General features: G+C 39.3%; 1 protein-coding gene across 6 annotated transcripts in view; it reads right to left on the bottom strand.

Annotated features, from left to right (window-relative positions):
- FRMPD1 (FERM and PDZ domain containing 1) overlaps positions 1-15,050 on the bottom strand; it is a 150,124-nt gene that overhangs the window by 93,517 nt on the left and 41,557 nt on the right. For all 6 annotated transcript variants that reach the window (XM_035696949.2, XM_049116281.1, XM_049116284.1 and 3 more), the window contains one exon: positions 9,433-9,475. The gene's annotated coding sequence lies outside the window, so the exon portion shown is untranslated. The remainder of the gene's footprint in view (positions 1-9,432; positions 9,476-15,050) is intronic.

The raw sequence follows: 15,050 nt of genomic DNA, 5'->3' as shown, positions 1-15,050 counted from the left end.
AAGAATACCTGAAATCTAGGGATCTTCTGAAAAGAGTGACTAGAGATGTAACAGTGTTCATTGTCTGCTACCCAGCACTTAGTCGTGCTTATAATCAGTGTACCTGGTGAGGACACCCATGCTCCTTTTTCACAGAAGGAAACTGAGGCTCCAGGCAGTGCAGTCATTCATGTAAGACTCCACAGCCCATCAACAGCTGCACGGGGCCTCACTGGGGATTTTAAATCCCCCCACAACTAAGTGCTTTGCAGAAGCTGATGCCTCACCCTAGAAGGCTTTCTCTTTTCCCACTTTACCTACAACTTGCTGGACAAACTCTTCCTCCTTTAAAGATTTTATTTTATTTACTTATTTATTCATGAGAGAGGCAGAGACATAGGCAGAGGGAGAAGCAGGGTCCCTGTGGGGAGCCTGATGTGGGATTTGATCCCAGGACCATGAGATCATGCCTGAGCTGAAGGCAGACACTCAACCACTGAGCTACCCAGGCATCCCACTCTTCTTCCTTTAAATCCTGGTGAAAAATATCTTCTCCTCTATAAGGTCTTCCCAGCCCCTCCTTCGTGGCTGTACTGTGTTTGGGCTGTTCTTCAAATAAAGTACCAAGCACACTACATTACAATGATTTATTTACATATCTGTCTTCTTGAAACCTCCTTGAGAAAGACAATTATCTTATTTATTTTTATCTTCCTAGGACTCTATAGATATTTGTTGAATGAATAAATAAGTCGATGAATAAAATATACATAAGCTTCTCAAAAGAACTTTACCCTAACAGCTGTCATTTCACTCTAGATCACTTTTAATCTCTGTTTTTGTCACTCTGAAGTCCTTTTTGTTGAGAGAATACCATCAAATGATCCAATATTAACATAGAGCAAGATACAGCAAGACTGAAATTTCTCATATGGCTATTTGATCACGCCTTGTCCCTCTCAGATGTCTCTCCTTTTTTTAGTGACACTATGTAATAACCCATAATGAGAAGCTGTGTTGCATCCTAATGAGACTTCCTGACTAAAAACATCTGAGGTTTGAATTTATTTCCCATAAGTACCATTTCAGCTAAAAGTTTTGCTTTCTCTATGGCATGAGTGTGCCATTTGTTATCTGCTAAGTGCCCATACCTTCCCCTTCTCCATATTAATCTCCTTTGCATTCAAATAATTCTGAGAGCTGACTTAATAGTAAGCTTTTCTATATAATTTCCTTCTTGGAATGCCTAACTCTTCCTGATTTTATATCTATTGTTCCCAAAATAGAATAGTTTACTGCTTCAAATTTCAGATTTACTGCCTATAGTGATTTAGGATGAGTTTCTGCTCTTCCTCTGAATGATCAAATTCCTTATGGCTAAAAAAATTTTTTTAAACCTTTCCCTATCATTTTGTATGGAGTAGTGTTTTTACAGTAGATGTTAGAAACTTCTTTTTTTTTTTGTTTACTTTTTTAAAAATGTTATTTATTTATGAGAGAGAGAGAATGAGAGAGAGAGAGGGAGAGGCAAAGACAAAGGCAGAGGGAGAAGCAGGCTCCATGTAGGGAGCCCGATGTGGGACTCGATCCCTGGTCTCCAGGATCACACCCTGGGCCAAAGGCTGGCGCTAAACCGCTGAGCCACCAAGGAATCCCAATGTTAGAAACTTCTGTTTTGTATACCAGTACACAAGTATACAGTACACCAATACTTGTATACACAAATACATTGGCAATTTTAATGCCTTCGTGTTAAATTAATGAGAGGCAGTGCAGGTCAAAAATGTGAACAGTGGTCTGGGAAACAGGGTAAACTAGTACCATTTTGCTACTTGCCCAAGTCCTATTACTCTTCAGGCTACAGAAGACAAGAGAAGTGAGACTGAATGACCTTGGTGGTTTCTTTCAGATCTAAAATGATATGATTCCTTAATAGGCCTCCAAGAGGTCATTCATCCAACATTGTTGACTGCCAGCTATGGACTTGTGCCTTGTGTTATAAACACAAATGCAGACTGGATAGGGAATGCAATGGTTTGGTTATGAGAGTGTTATTATACCACAAAAACTAAATACCTATCTTTAATATTCAAGACCTACTTAATACTGAACTATAACAAAGGCAGTTACTTTGAAACTAGGATGAGCCAAAGGTCATGAACTGTTGGAGTACTTCAGGAAGACCATTAGGAGTAGCTCTATAGGAGATCCAAGGCTGCACTTATGGTGAGCTGCTTGTAGAAAAGCAGTGTCCTGTTCTAAAACCCAGTTCTGTCCTTACCCTGCTGTGTGGCTAGGGGAAAGTCACATCACCTCTCTGAGATACTATCTTCTTCTCTGTAAAAGGAGAGAATGATACCTTATAGACCAAGATCTCTTGAACTCCAAACTGAACGATTATTTGAGAATAAGGAAGCTAAAGTGTCATCTCCTCAGAAAGAGAGGTTCAGCTATTCTCTGCAAAAGAAACTGGGTGCTTATCATGAGGATTATATTACCTCTTGAGAACAAGTAAATTGTTGCTCTATAGAGAGAAATGATGACATAAAAACAACATGTTCTTACTCCCAAGATTAGAATCCTAGAGGACACAGGAGCGGACATTCACCACTCACTTCTTAAAAATGAACTCTCCAGCTCACTGCAAAATACAATGAATAAAGAGTTAGGTGAGAGAGTCCATTTTCTGTGTATTAGTGAAGAGAGCCCTGTCTCCCAGTACTCTCCAAACTGTGCCTGACTCCTTATCACACTCATGCTCCTAAATATGGCCCATTTTTACTTTATTAGGAGGATTGGGGGATGGGGATGTAGAAAGTATGTCTCCTCTCTGGACTGCTTCCTTAGTTCTCCAATCAGCCTTGTCTGCTTACATTTCTTTCCCTATTCCTAATCATATTCTCTGCTTCTTGATAAAGAAAGTGATATTCTACTCTATTGCTAATGGCAATGGATTTCATGACTGGGTTGGGAACAGAGGGAAAGGATGGGATAGAGCCAGGAATGATTATCACAATTTTTTGAAAATATTTGAATTCTTTATGTGTCCTGTCAGACAAGTTTTAAATCTCATTCCCCAGATGATAAATCTTTCAGTGTTCTAAGGAACAGCTTTGGAAATAGAAGTGGTTTCAGCATCTATTTCCTTTTTTAATTCTTTTTAAAATTCTCTATTTCTCTATTGGTGCAGCTTTTGGGAGATCAGTTCCAATGGCATGCCCATGGTGTTATAGCCAGTGTCTAGCATGGCCCTACTCTGGTCTTGCCACTACATCTGCTCCAACTACCACAGGCTGGATTCTGCTTTAAATCACACTACTTCTCTACTCCCCATAGCCCAAGAGGCAGATGCCACCATCCCTCCATCATCACTTTCTTCAGCTCCTATACTTTTCAAAGCACTTTACCATTTGTAAAACCCCAGACAAAGTAAACATCTCACTTTATTCTCTCAATAGCTCCTTAAGTTATGCAACACAAACATTATTATCCCCATTTTACAGGAGTATAAGCTGAGACAAGCTTAGAGAAGTCAAATGATTTATATAAGGTCACAGCTAACAAACAGGATTCAAATTCAAGTTTATCTGGGTAACAGAGCTCTATCCTTGCAGGGAGGAAGATGGCTGCAACACAATCATAATATGGAGAAATTTCATAAATCATTTTAGGGTGACTATCCAGGGGGTCCTCTAAAGATGTGGTCCTGCATCCTATAACTGACTCCCTTTCTTAGCCAGCTCCATATACAGGTAAGTCATGCTGGGAGACATATAATGAATGGAGAGGGTAGGATGTGAGGGCCTAGAGCTAGAACATAAAAGAGATGTCACATATACCCAGGGAGACTGAACCAGTGCAGGACTGGTGGAGGATGCTGTCTCTGCCACACTGTTTAAAACTGTGGGGAGGACCAACTCCCAGGGGCCTGGAAAGTACCTGTCTTGCTAGTGAGTCTCCAGTGAAGCCTTTTGATTCTGGGGCCACCTGAGAGGCCCAGCTGGCTTTAACAGAGTGGGACCCTTTCACAGGTGAGTAGAAACTCTCCCTGCCCACTTGCTGCTCATAGCCCTGAGGGAAAACCCCTACCTTGGCTGAAGTCTATCTTCCTAGAGGGGAATGTCACAGTTGGGCCAAACTACCCCTCCCAGGGCCACTACTAGCTCATACAGCACCTTTATGTGGATTAGAAAAAAAGCATCTCCTCCTCAGATGCCTTTGTGAAAACAAGAAAATAATGTTCCCTTCCTTCAGGCAGATGTAGCTCCACACCATGGTATACAATCAGCAAGTGGATTTTAGTTCCTACTGATCCTCTCAACCAGGTACCCTTGTATAGTGTAGACAACCTATACAATGGCACACAGAAGCCCAACCCTCCCCTATTCATATTGAGATGTCTGAAGATCCTAGAAGCCTCTGCCATCTCACCTCAGCATGGTAGGCCCAGCTGACCAGCCTCGTTCATGACTAGGCCACTGGAGAAGCATCAGCTTCCTTTGCTTTCATGATTGCTACACTGTTGCTACCCAAAAGGCCATCGTATCCTGATTTGCCCAGGTGCCAACATGAGTGGCCAAAGCAGATCAGAGATCATTTAAGGAGACTCCATAGCTTGAAGGAAGAAGACCAAGCTAAATAGCTAGAGGAGATTACGCATATTGAGATAGGTTTAAAAGAAAAAGTAAGCTTTTAAAATAAGAATTCTGAGGGGAGCCCCGGTGGTACAGTGGTTTGGCGCCGCCTTCAGCCCAGGGCGCGATCCTGGGGACCTGGTATCGAGTCCCATGTCAGGCTCCCTGCGTGGAGCCTGCTTCTCCCTCTGCCTGTGTTTCTGCGCACCGCCCCCGCCCCCATGAATAAATAAAATCTTAAAAATAAATAAATAAAAAATAAAATAAAATAAGAATTCTGAGATTCAAGTAGAGATTAAAAAGACAGAATCAGAATGAAGACACATGGTTTTGGGAAGTTAAAAAGACAATTTCTAAATTTAAACATTTTAATTGTGGAAGTGAAAAATAGAATGAACACCACTGAAAATTGGTTTAATGACCTGAAAGATGAAAAAGGAGAACAACCCCACCAAACCAAAAATACAAAGAAATGGAAGTTATGAGTGAAAAGGTTAAAACCATGGCTGATATATCTAGGAGAGATAAACATAATAGAGCAGCAAATGGAGCAAAATTAATAAGGGGGTGAAGCAATCATCAAAGAAGTAAAAGAAGGGATCCCTGGGTGGCGCAGCAGTTTGGCGCCTGCCTTTGGCCCAGGGCACAATCCTGGAGACCCGGGATCGAATCCCACATCGGGCTCCCGGTGCATGGAGCCTGCTTCTCCCTCTGCCTGTGTCTCTGCCTCTCTCTCTCTCTCTCTCTCTCTCTCTCTGTGACTATCATAAAAAAAATAAATAAAAAATAAATAAAACAAAGAAGTAAAAGAAGAAAACTTTAGGGATTTTAAGCAACTTGAATTTTCAGCTAGAAAAAAGACATTGAATGCTATTCAGCAGTAATTTTAAAACACATACCATACCTAGGGAGGCACCTTGCTGGCTCACTTGGTGGAGCATGAGACTCTTGATCTCAGGGTGGTGAGTTCAAGCCTCACAATGAGTGTGGAGATTACTTAAAAATTAAAATAATAAAATAAAAAAATAAAATAAAATAAAATAAAATAAAATAATAAAATAAAATAAAATAAAATAAATAAAATAAAATAAAATAAAATAATAAAATAAAATAAATAAAAAATAAAATAAAAAAATAAAATAAAATCATATACCTAGGACTTCCAGTTCTGGATAAGATAGAGGAACATATTTCTCCCTATTCTTCCTGTTAAATATAGCTAAACCCTCTAGACACATGTGTAAAACAAACATAAGGAAATTCTGAATGATGGAGAGAATGCAAACCAGCCAGGCACCTCAGGGCTCAAAAAACAACATGGCAACAAATTCCGTGGATTTTCTTTTTGCATCCTATATATCCCCAACGAGGCACTAGAGAAGCCCACAATTAGGAAATGCCAAAGGGCACAGACTTTTTTTTAAAAAGGCCTCAAGAAAAGTCTGATTTCCGTAGCCAAAGGGATGGGAAAGAGCAGCCCAACAAGACAGAAGTCTTTGTGACAACATGTACCCCATTCCAGCCAAACACTAGAGTAAAAAATTACACACAGTGGTCCTACTCCCACTCTCCCACCCCTGGTCAGTGGAGGCTAAGTAGAGAACGTGAATGTTCACCCCTGCCCTGAGGTCACAAGACACATCTCCCACTCTGCCCCAGGGTGGTATCAGCAGAAGCTGAGTGGGGATTTGGACTTCCATCCCCACCCAGTGGTCACAAGGCACGGTTCTCTTTCCCTACCAGGACAGTGTCTGCCAAGGCCTGCTAAAACAGAATTCAAATAAGATCCAGAATCTCATAACATAATACCCAAAATGTCCAGAATACAATTTTAAAAATCACTTATCATACCAAGAACCAGAAAAATCTCACCTTGAATGAAGGAAAGACAACAGATACCAAAATGGAGAAGCTGCAGATGCTAGAATGATCTGACAATGTTTTTAAAGTGGCCATCCTAAAAATGCTTCAATAAGCAATCATGAGTTCTCAGATGAAAACATAGGAAATATCAACAAAGAAACAGATGTTATTTTTAAAAAATAATGACATGGAAATGATATAACTGGAAAATACAACAAAAGAAATTAAAAACTCTCTGGATAGGGCAGCCTGGTGGCTCAGCGGTTTAGCACCGCCTTTGACCCAGGACGTGATCCTGGAGACCCAGGATCAAGTCCCACGTTGGGCTCCCTGCATGGAGTCTGCTTCTCCCTCTGCCTGTGTCTCTGCCTCTCTCTCTCTGTGTCTCTCATGAATAAATAAATAAAATCTTTAAAAAAAAAAAAAAAAAACCTCTCTGGATATACTCAATAGTAAAGCAGAGGTAACAAAGGATAAAATCGGTGAATTTAAGGGAAGATTAATAAAATACAACCCATTCAAGCAACTAAAAAAAATATATTGGGGGAAAAAAGAACAGAGTTCAGCTAAGACTCATAAGAGTTTCAGAAGGGCAAGAGAGACAAAGCAGGACTGAAAAAGCAGTTGAAGAAATAATAGCTGAAAATTCCCCAAATTTGGCAAAAGACAAAAGTCTAGTTCGAAGAAGTAGTTGTGCAAATTCCAGAAGGGATAAACACAAAGAAACAGAAATTCACATCAAGGCATCATAATTATACTTCTGTAAACTAATGACAAGAAAAATTTAAAAGTCTGATAGCAGAGAGAAATGACAAATGGCTTATAGAGGACTGTCTATTAGAACACCAATTCCAATGACAGCCAAATTCTCATTTGAAATGGAGGCCAGAGGAAGTGGTGCAATGTTTTTCAAGTGCTGAAAGAAAATCAGCATCAACTTAAAATTCTATATCCAGCAAAAAAATATCCTTCAGAAATAAAAGTGAAAAACTAAGGGAAATTATGACCAATAAAGCTTCCCTGAAAAGATGACTAGGGGTAATTCTTCAAACACAAAAGCAATGATAAAAGAAGGAAACTTAAAAAAGAAAAAAAAAAAGAAGGAAACTTGGAATATCAGAAATAAAGAAAGAATGACAGAAAGAATAAAAATATTGGTTAGTGTAATAAAATGTCATTTTCCTCTTGAGTTTTCTGATTTATGTTTGGTATTGGAAACAAAAATTATAATATTGTTAGATGTTTTCAATGTATATAATATTTAAGATAATCAGGACACCTGGGTGGCTCAGCGGTTAAGAGTCTGCCTTCGGCTTAAGGAGTGATCCTGGAGGTCCAGGATCGAGTACCACATCAGGCTCCCTACATGGAGCCTGCTTCTCCCTCTGCCTTTGTCTCTGCCTCTCTCTTTCTGTGTCTCTCATGAATAAACAAATAAAATCTTTTAAAAATTTTTTTGAATTATTTAAGACAATCATATTAAAAAGGAGAGAGGGTAAAGGGACCTAAATGTGCATTTCACTTGAAGTGGTAAAATGTCAGCATCAGTAAACTGTGATAAGTTATATTTGACAAAAAAATGTAACTTTATATTTGACTAAAAAACTATACAGAAATACACTAAAAAACATTATAGACAATTCAAATTGGAATTCTAAAAAATTGCTCAAGTAATTCACAGGGAAGCATGCAAGATAGGAATGGAAAATAGGGGACAAACAAAATAAATAATTAAATGTCAGACTTAAGTCCTAATATTTCAATAATTACAGTAGATGTAACTAGTCTAAATATACCAATTAAAAGACAGAGATTGGCAGAACAGAGTTTTAAAAACATGCCCTGGTGAAATTCCTGAACTCCAAGAACAAAGCATTAAGATCCTAAGCTTCCAGGCAATGTGAATAGCTTACTTATGAAGGAAAGAGAGTCACCCAGAATTATTTTGTGGACCCCACAAACTGCCCTTGTTAAAATTTATTGAAACCTAATATTTGTTAGTCAATGTTCTTTTTTTTGAAACAAAAGATTTTATTTATTTATTCATGAGAGACACAGAAAGAGAGAGAGGCAGAGACACAGGCAAAAGGAGAAGCAGGCACCCTGATGTGGGACCCAATCCCAGGTCTCCAGGATCACGCCCTCGGCCAAAGGCAGGCACCCAACCGCTGAGCCACCCATATGGCTCATGGGTGTCAATGTTAGTCAATGTTCTAAGCAGTTCATGTCATCTCATTTTTTAATTCTATGTGATATATGTTATTAGGTCCCCTGTTATATAGATGAGGAGACTTTCCCAAGGTCATTTAATTAGAATCTAAGACCTTAGATTCAAACCCAGGAAAGAAATGAACAAAACTAAAGAGTGACTATAAGTTAGCTCCCTGAATAAGAGAGCAAGAAGAGAACTCCCAGACAGTGAACAACATACTGGAAGATTCCAAGGATGGAAAGGAAAACCTATTATATGCCAGGTATTTTTTTTTTTTTAGATTTTATTCATTTATTCATGATAGAGAGAAAGAGAGAGAGAGGCAGAGACACAGGCAGAGGGAGAAGCAGGCTCCACGCCAGGAGCCCAACACGGGACTCCTTCCTGGGACTCCAGAATCACGCCCTGGGATGAAGGCAGGCACTGAACCGCTGAGCCATCCAGGGATCCCCATGCCGGGTATTTTAAATACACTATTAATTATGGCAAAACCCCAACAAACAGGTATTAGAGTGTTCCTTTTGCTGATGAAGAGATTCAGCAAAGTTAAATAACTTGATCAAAATAATCCAGTAGCAGGTGATAGTCATAACTTAAATCTGGGTCAGCCACCATCCGCTATTGGGTTGACAAGCCAGAAAGGCTCTTAGGACATATTTCCCATGATGGTTGTCTTTGTCATTCCATAGTTTCCCTGTAGTGTCCCAGAAATTAAAACTTTAAAGAGAAAAGGATCTGTCCTACCTTTCTTGGTGATTTTAGCAAGCCCACTGGGTCTGAGTGTCATCTATAAAAGAAAGAATTGAGCTACATCAGTGTTTTTGTTTTTAATTTAACTTAATTTAAAGTAAACTCTATGCCTGACATGGGGCTTAAACCCACGACCCTGAGATCAAGAGTCTCATGACTGAGCCAGCCAGGTGCCCCTATGGCACCTTGACTTTTTAAATATCTTAATTTTTTTTTAAGATTTTAAGTAATCTCCACACCCAGCATGCACAATCTACCAGCTAAGCCAGCCAGAAGCCCCTAGTATTTTTCTAACTTTGGTGAAGGGTAGACCAGTAGAATCCTTTATTCAATTCAAAGCCTATTAAATAGAAGCTCAATGTAGAAGACAGGTATAAGCAGAGCAAATCTGACTGAAGGGAGATCTAGGGGCAGTGCTAGCCTACACCCTCTTCAGTTAAAACACTCTTTTACAACCATGAATTCTGGAAGTAGTTCATGGAGAAACCCTGGACACAGGGGAGTGTGTTGGAGGCATTCTCTTCCATCTTCAGTGTAGGATAGGGAGAGAGATTGATGACCTAGATTTTGTTAAAAACAAGGCTTTATTCATGTTTTGTTACGATGGACTACGTACCGAGACATTGTGTCTTAGTCTTTTCTTTGAATCAGGGATGCTCTGGGAAGGATCCGGGCCATGGATTCAGACGTGGCTTGAATACCAGCTCTTGCTCTTGTTAGTTTTGTGACCTTGGACAACTAATGTAACCTTTCAGTTTTCACATCATAATAAACAGATAATACTGACCTTGGGGAGTGTTGTGGGGATCAAATTAAATAAGGATAAAGCACCTAGCAGAGAATCAGGGTATTGTAGACATTTGATTAAAAGCAGCTATTATTATACGCTTTGAAACTCCCAGATCTTGGGGCACCTGGGTGGCTCAGTCCACTAAGTGTCTAACTCTTGATTTCATCTCAAGTCATGATATCAGGGTTATGAGATCAAGCCCCACAGTGGGCCTGGCACTGGGTATGGAGTCTGCTTGGGATTCTCTCTTTCCTTCCACGCTTCCCCAACCCCCTTCCCTCTCGGAAAAAATAAAAAGAACCTGCCAGATCTTAACACCTTTTTTTTTTTTTTTTTTTTTTTTTTTTATGATAGTCACAGAGAGAGAGAGAGAGGCAGAGACACAGGCAGAGGGAGAAGCAGGCTCCATGCACCGGGAGCCCGACGTGGGATTCGATCCCGGGTCTCCAGGATCGCGCCCTGGGCCAAAGGCAGGCGCCAAACCGCTGCGCCACCCAGGGATCCCTGGATCTTAACACTTTAAATCTGCTTTTTCTTTCACAATTTGTGGAGTTTGGGTCTTTCTTCTCTTTTTTTCTTTTCTCTTTTTAAAAGATGTAGATTGATAAATATAAAAAGAGATGAACTTTTTGTGAAAGAATGCTGAAACTACTGTAAATTTAAGTTGTGGATTATGAAAAAACACAATGACACTGAAGAAATATATAACCTAGACCCCGATTAATGACTGTTATACATGCTGATTAGCTTGAAACCAAACAGCAAGCATTCACAAAATTATCCATTATTAAAACATACATTTTTTTCAAAAATAAAAGATCCTTTTCTGATCCTAGTATTGACAAGACAAGGATAACCTGATTTTACAGACCTTCTGTCTTAAAATAAGTGATGTTTTGTGCATCATACAGTTGGGGGCATAGCCTGACCTTCTAAAGCCTACGGTTTATAGAGGCTAAAGTCATGGAAGATTTCCTATAATGGTCCATGAATTCCTGCCACTTTCCATGAAACTTAATGGGAGAACATTTTAGAGCATACTTTGTCAACTGATACTAATGTGTCCATTAGTGTGATTCCAGAGGGAATTTCAGTCTATGCCTAGAGAATGGTCACTTGGGGAACAGAAATAGCTACTTACAGCCACCATCTCCCAACAACTCTGTCCTCTGTCCACCCTCCTCCTCTTTCAGTCCTACCAGGAAACGACATATAACTAGGTATGTGCCATTAATGGTATCTGCATTGTCCACACTTGAGCCATAATCCCTTAGGGCATATCACCTTGATGTCCTTCAAGACCTTATACAGACAATATCTCATTTGACCTTCACAATACTCCTCTGAGCTAGGTTTTGTTATCCCATTCCACAGATGAGGAAAACAGAAGTACACAACAGTTAAACTATTACTTCGAGGTCAGAGGTTAAGTGGCAGAGCTATGCTTTGTCTAATGCAATGGCCCAGCCCCACGCTGGATGTATAGAGGCATATACTTGGGCTGACTGGGCTCTGTGAATTCCTGTGCTTTGCTAGCCTGATGTGGCCCAAATTAAATACATCCACATTTATTCATTCATTAAAATAACATTGACTAGGAGAGTATGGGTAAGGCATGTGCTATAATGGTGATAGTGTCCTAGAAAGTTCCAGAGCTTTGGAGTCGCTCAGAACACAGATATATGGATATCTTGATTCTCATCAAGTGCTAGGTATTAGTAAGGAGTGCTATGGAGAACACAGGTGAATCACATGGGGTCCTGACCCTCAAACATCTCTGAGGGTTTTTTTGTTGTTGTTGTTAAGATTTTATTTATCTGAGAGAGAGTGAAAGAGATCACAGAGGGAGAAAGAGAAGCAGACTCCCCGTTGAGCACAGAGCCCAACTCAGGCTTGATCAGAAGACCCCAAGACCACTACCTGAGCCAAAGGCAGAGGCCCAACTGACTGAGCCACCCAGGAGCCCCTGAAGTTTAAATAAATTATATGATGATCTGAAAAAATAAAACAGTTGAATCCCTATCTTACTTCTTATATCTTACTCTTCATTTTAAAATAAAATCCAAATGAATCAAATATTTTCATGGTGGAATCAAAAAAGTACTAGAAGAAAATACTGGCTAATGTACAAGAAGGATCATAAACATTAAACAAAAGATCAATAGACATTTTTACATAAAAATTAAAAATCTTGCATGGGGGAAACCAACATAAGCTTAGTCAAAAGATAAATGAAAAGTTAGGGAAAATACGATACAGATAACAAATAAGGGATAAATAAATAAGGTATATATATGCAGTTTCTAAATATATATATATATATATACACATATATATATACACACACATATATATACATATATACAAAGTTTCTAAAAAGCAGTAATTAACAGACCAACAACCCTATAAAAAAATGGGCAAAAGATAGGAATAGCTAATTCATGATAAAGCAATTATAAATGGTTCATCTACAAATGGTTCATTTCCATCAAACTCATAAGAGATGGAAATAAAGGCAACACTGAGATATCATGTTATCTAACATAATGGCAAAGATTGGAAGTTTCCTAATACATGTGTTGTTGGAGACGTTGAAAAACAAACTCATGTTTTGTTGGCAGGAGTGTAAATTGCTACATTTTCTCTGAAGGGCAATTTAGCAATATCTATGAAAAATTTTTATTTTTTTTATTTTTTTATTTTTTATGAAAAATTTTTAAATGTGGATCAATAGCAAAACATTTTAAACAACCAAAATGGGGGATCCCTGGGTGGCTCGGCAGTTTAGCGCCTGCCTTTGGCCCAGGGCGCGATCCTGGGGTCCCGGGATCGAGTCCCGCATCGGGCTCCCGGCATGGAGCCTGCTTCTCCCTCCTCCTGTGTCTCTGCCTCTCTCTCTCTCTCTCTCTCTCTCTCTCTCTGTCTATCATAAATAAATAAATAGATCTTTAAAAAATAAAAATTAAAAAAAAAACAACCAAAATGCCCATCATAATTATGGCACATGCATTTAATGAAATGCCATATAACTATAAAAAAAGAAAAAGAAAGCTCTTTAGCTACTACCCATTGAAAACAATTTTTATGATATGTTGTTAGTTTTTTTAAAGCAAGGTGCAGGGCAGCCCCCATGGCTTAGCAGTTTGGCGCTGCCTTCGGTCCAGGGTGTGATCCTGGAGACCTGGGATTGAGTCCCACATCAGGCTCCCTGCATGGAGCCTGCTTCTCTCTCTACCTGTGTCTCTGCCTCTCTCTCTCTCATGAATAAATAAATAAAATCTAAAAAAAAAGGCAAGGCACAAAATCACAAATACAATGTGCTACCATTTGCACTTTTAAAAACAGAAAGAAATCAGTATTCAAGAATATATACAAAACCCTTAACACTGGTTGATAAGGGGGAAAAAGAACTAAAAAAGGCTGAAGGACTGGAATGAAAGCTAACCTTTCACACATACCCTTTGTATCTTCTGAATTTTTTAATGTTATTAAATGTTTTTGAACTTTTATATTGAAAAGATCTCTTAACAGTTTCAATTCTAGGAATTAGCTCTACAGAGTATTTACACATGTGTTTCATACATTCAAAGATATTCACTGAAGTATTTTATATAATGGCTGGCAACTGAAAACATCCGAAATGCCTACTAAGAAGAGACCTTCATAGATTATAATTCAGTCATACAAAGAGTTATATACAATCATTAAAAAGAAGTTGGTGGTACTCCATGGATTAATAAAGAATAATCTTAAACCGTTTTGAATAAAAAAGATATATATAGAATAGTCTGTGTCATGTGCTTATAGTATGCATGTATTTATTTTTTTTAATAATAAATTTATTTTTTATCAGTGTTCAATTTGCCAACATACAGAATAACACCCAGTGCTCATCCCGTCAAGTGCCCCCCTCAGTGCCCGTCACCCATTCACCCCCACCCCCCGCCCTCCTCCCCTTCCACCACCCCTAGTTCATTTCCCAGAGTTAGGAGTCTTTATGTTCTGTCTCCCTTTCTGATATTTCCTACCCATTTCTTCTCCCTTCCCTTATATTCCCTTTCACTATTATTTATATTCCCCAAATGAATGAGACCATATAATGTTTGTCCTTCTCCGATTGATTTATTTCACTCAGCATAATACCCTCCAGTTCCATCCACGTTGAAGCAAATGGTGGGTATTTGTCATTTCTAATGGCTGAGGAATATTCCATTGTATACATAAACCACATCTTCTTTATCCATTCATCTTTCGATGGACACTGAGGCTCCTTCCACAGTTTGGCTATTGTGGACATTGCTGCTATAAACATTGGGGTACAGGTGTCCCGGCGTTTCATTGCATCTGCATCTTTGGGGTAAATCCCCAGCAGTGCAATTGCTGGGTCGTAGGGCAGGTCTATTTTTAACTCTTTGAGGAACCTCCACAGTTTTCCAGAGTGGCTGCACCATTTCACATTCCCACCAACAGTGTAAGAGGGTTCCCTTTTTTCTGCATCCTCTCCAACATTTGTGGTTTCCTGCCTTAGTATGCATGTATTTAGACTCCATAAGACCATAGACTATTTCTGGAAGAATATACAAGAAACTACCAATATTGGTTGCCTGGTGGTGGGAAGGGTGGGTAGTTTGGCGGGAGGCAGGGGGCTTGGGACTGACATGTGGCTGAGGGACAGATGTAGGAAGACAATTTCCTTTTCACTGTACATCTCTTTGTGGCTTTGCAATGTTTTTACCATGTGCAAATATTATATAATCAACAAAACAAGTTTTAAGTACATTATGTTTAACTATAAGTGCCTGCTTGGGGCAGCTCCTGGTGG

This window comes from Canis lupus, chromosome 11 (assembly GCF_003254725.2).
Source record: "Canis lupus dingo isolate Sandy chromosome 11, ASM325472v2, whole genome shotgun sequence".
NCBI classification, from domain to species: Eukaryota; Metazoa; Chordata; class Mammalia; order Carnivora; family Canidae; genus Canis; species Canis lupus.
Note: the sequence above shows the minus strand (reverse complement) of the source record. Positions and strands in the feature narration are given on the sequence as shown.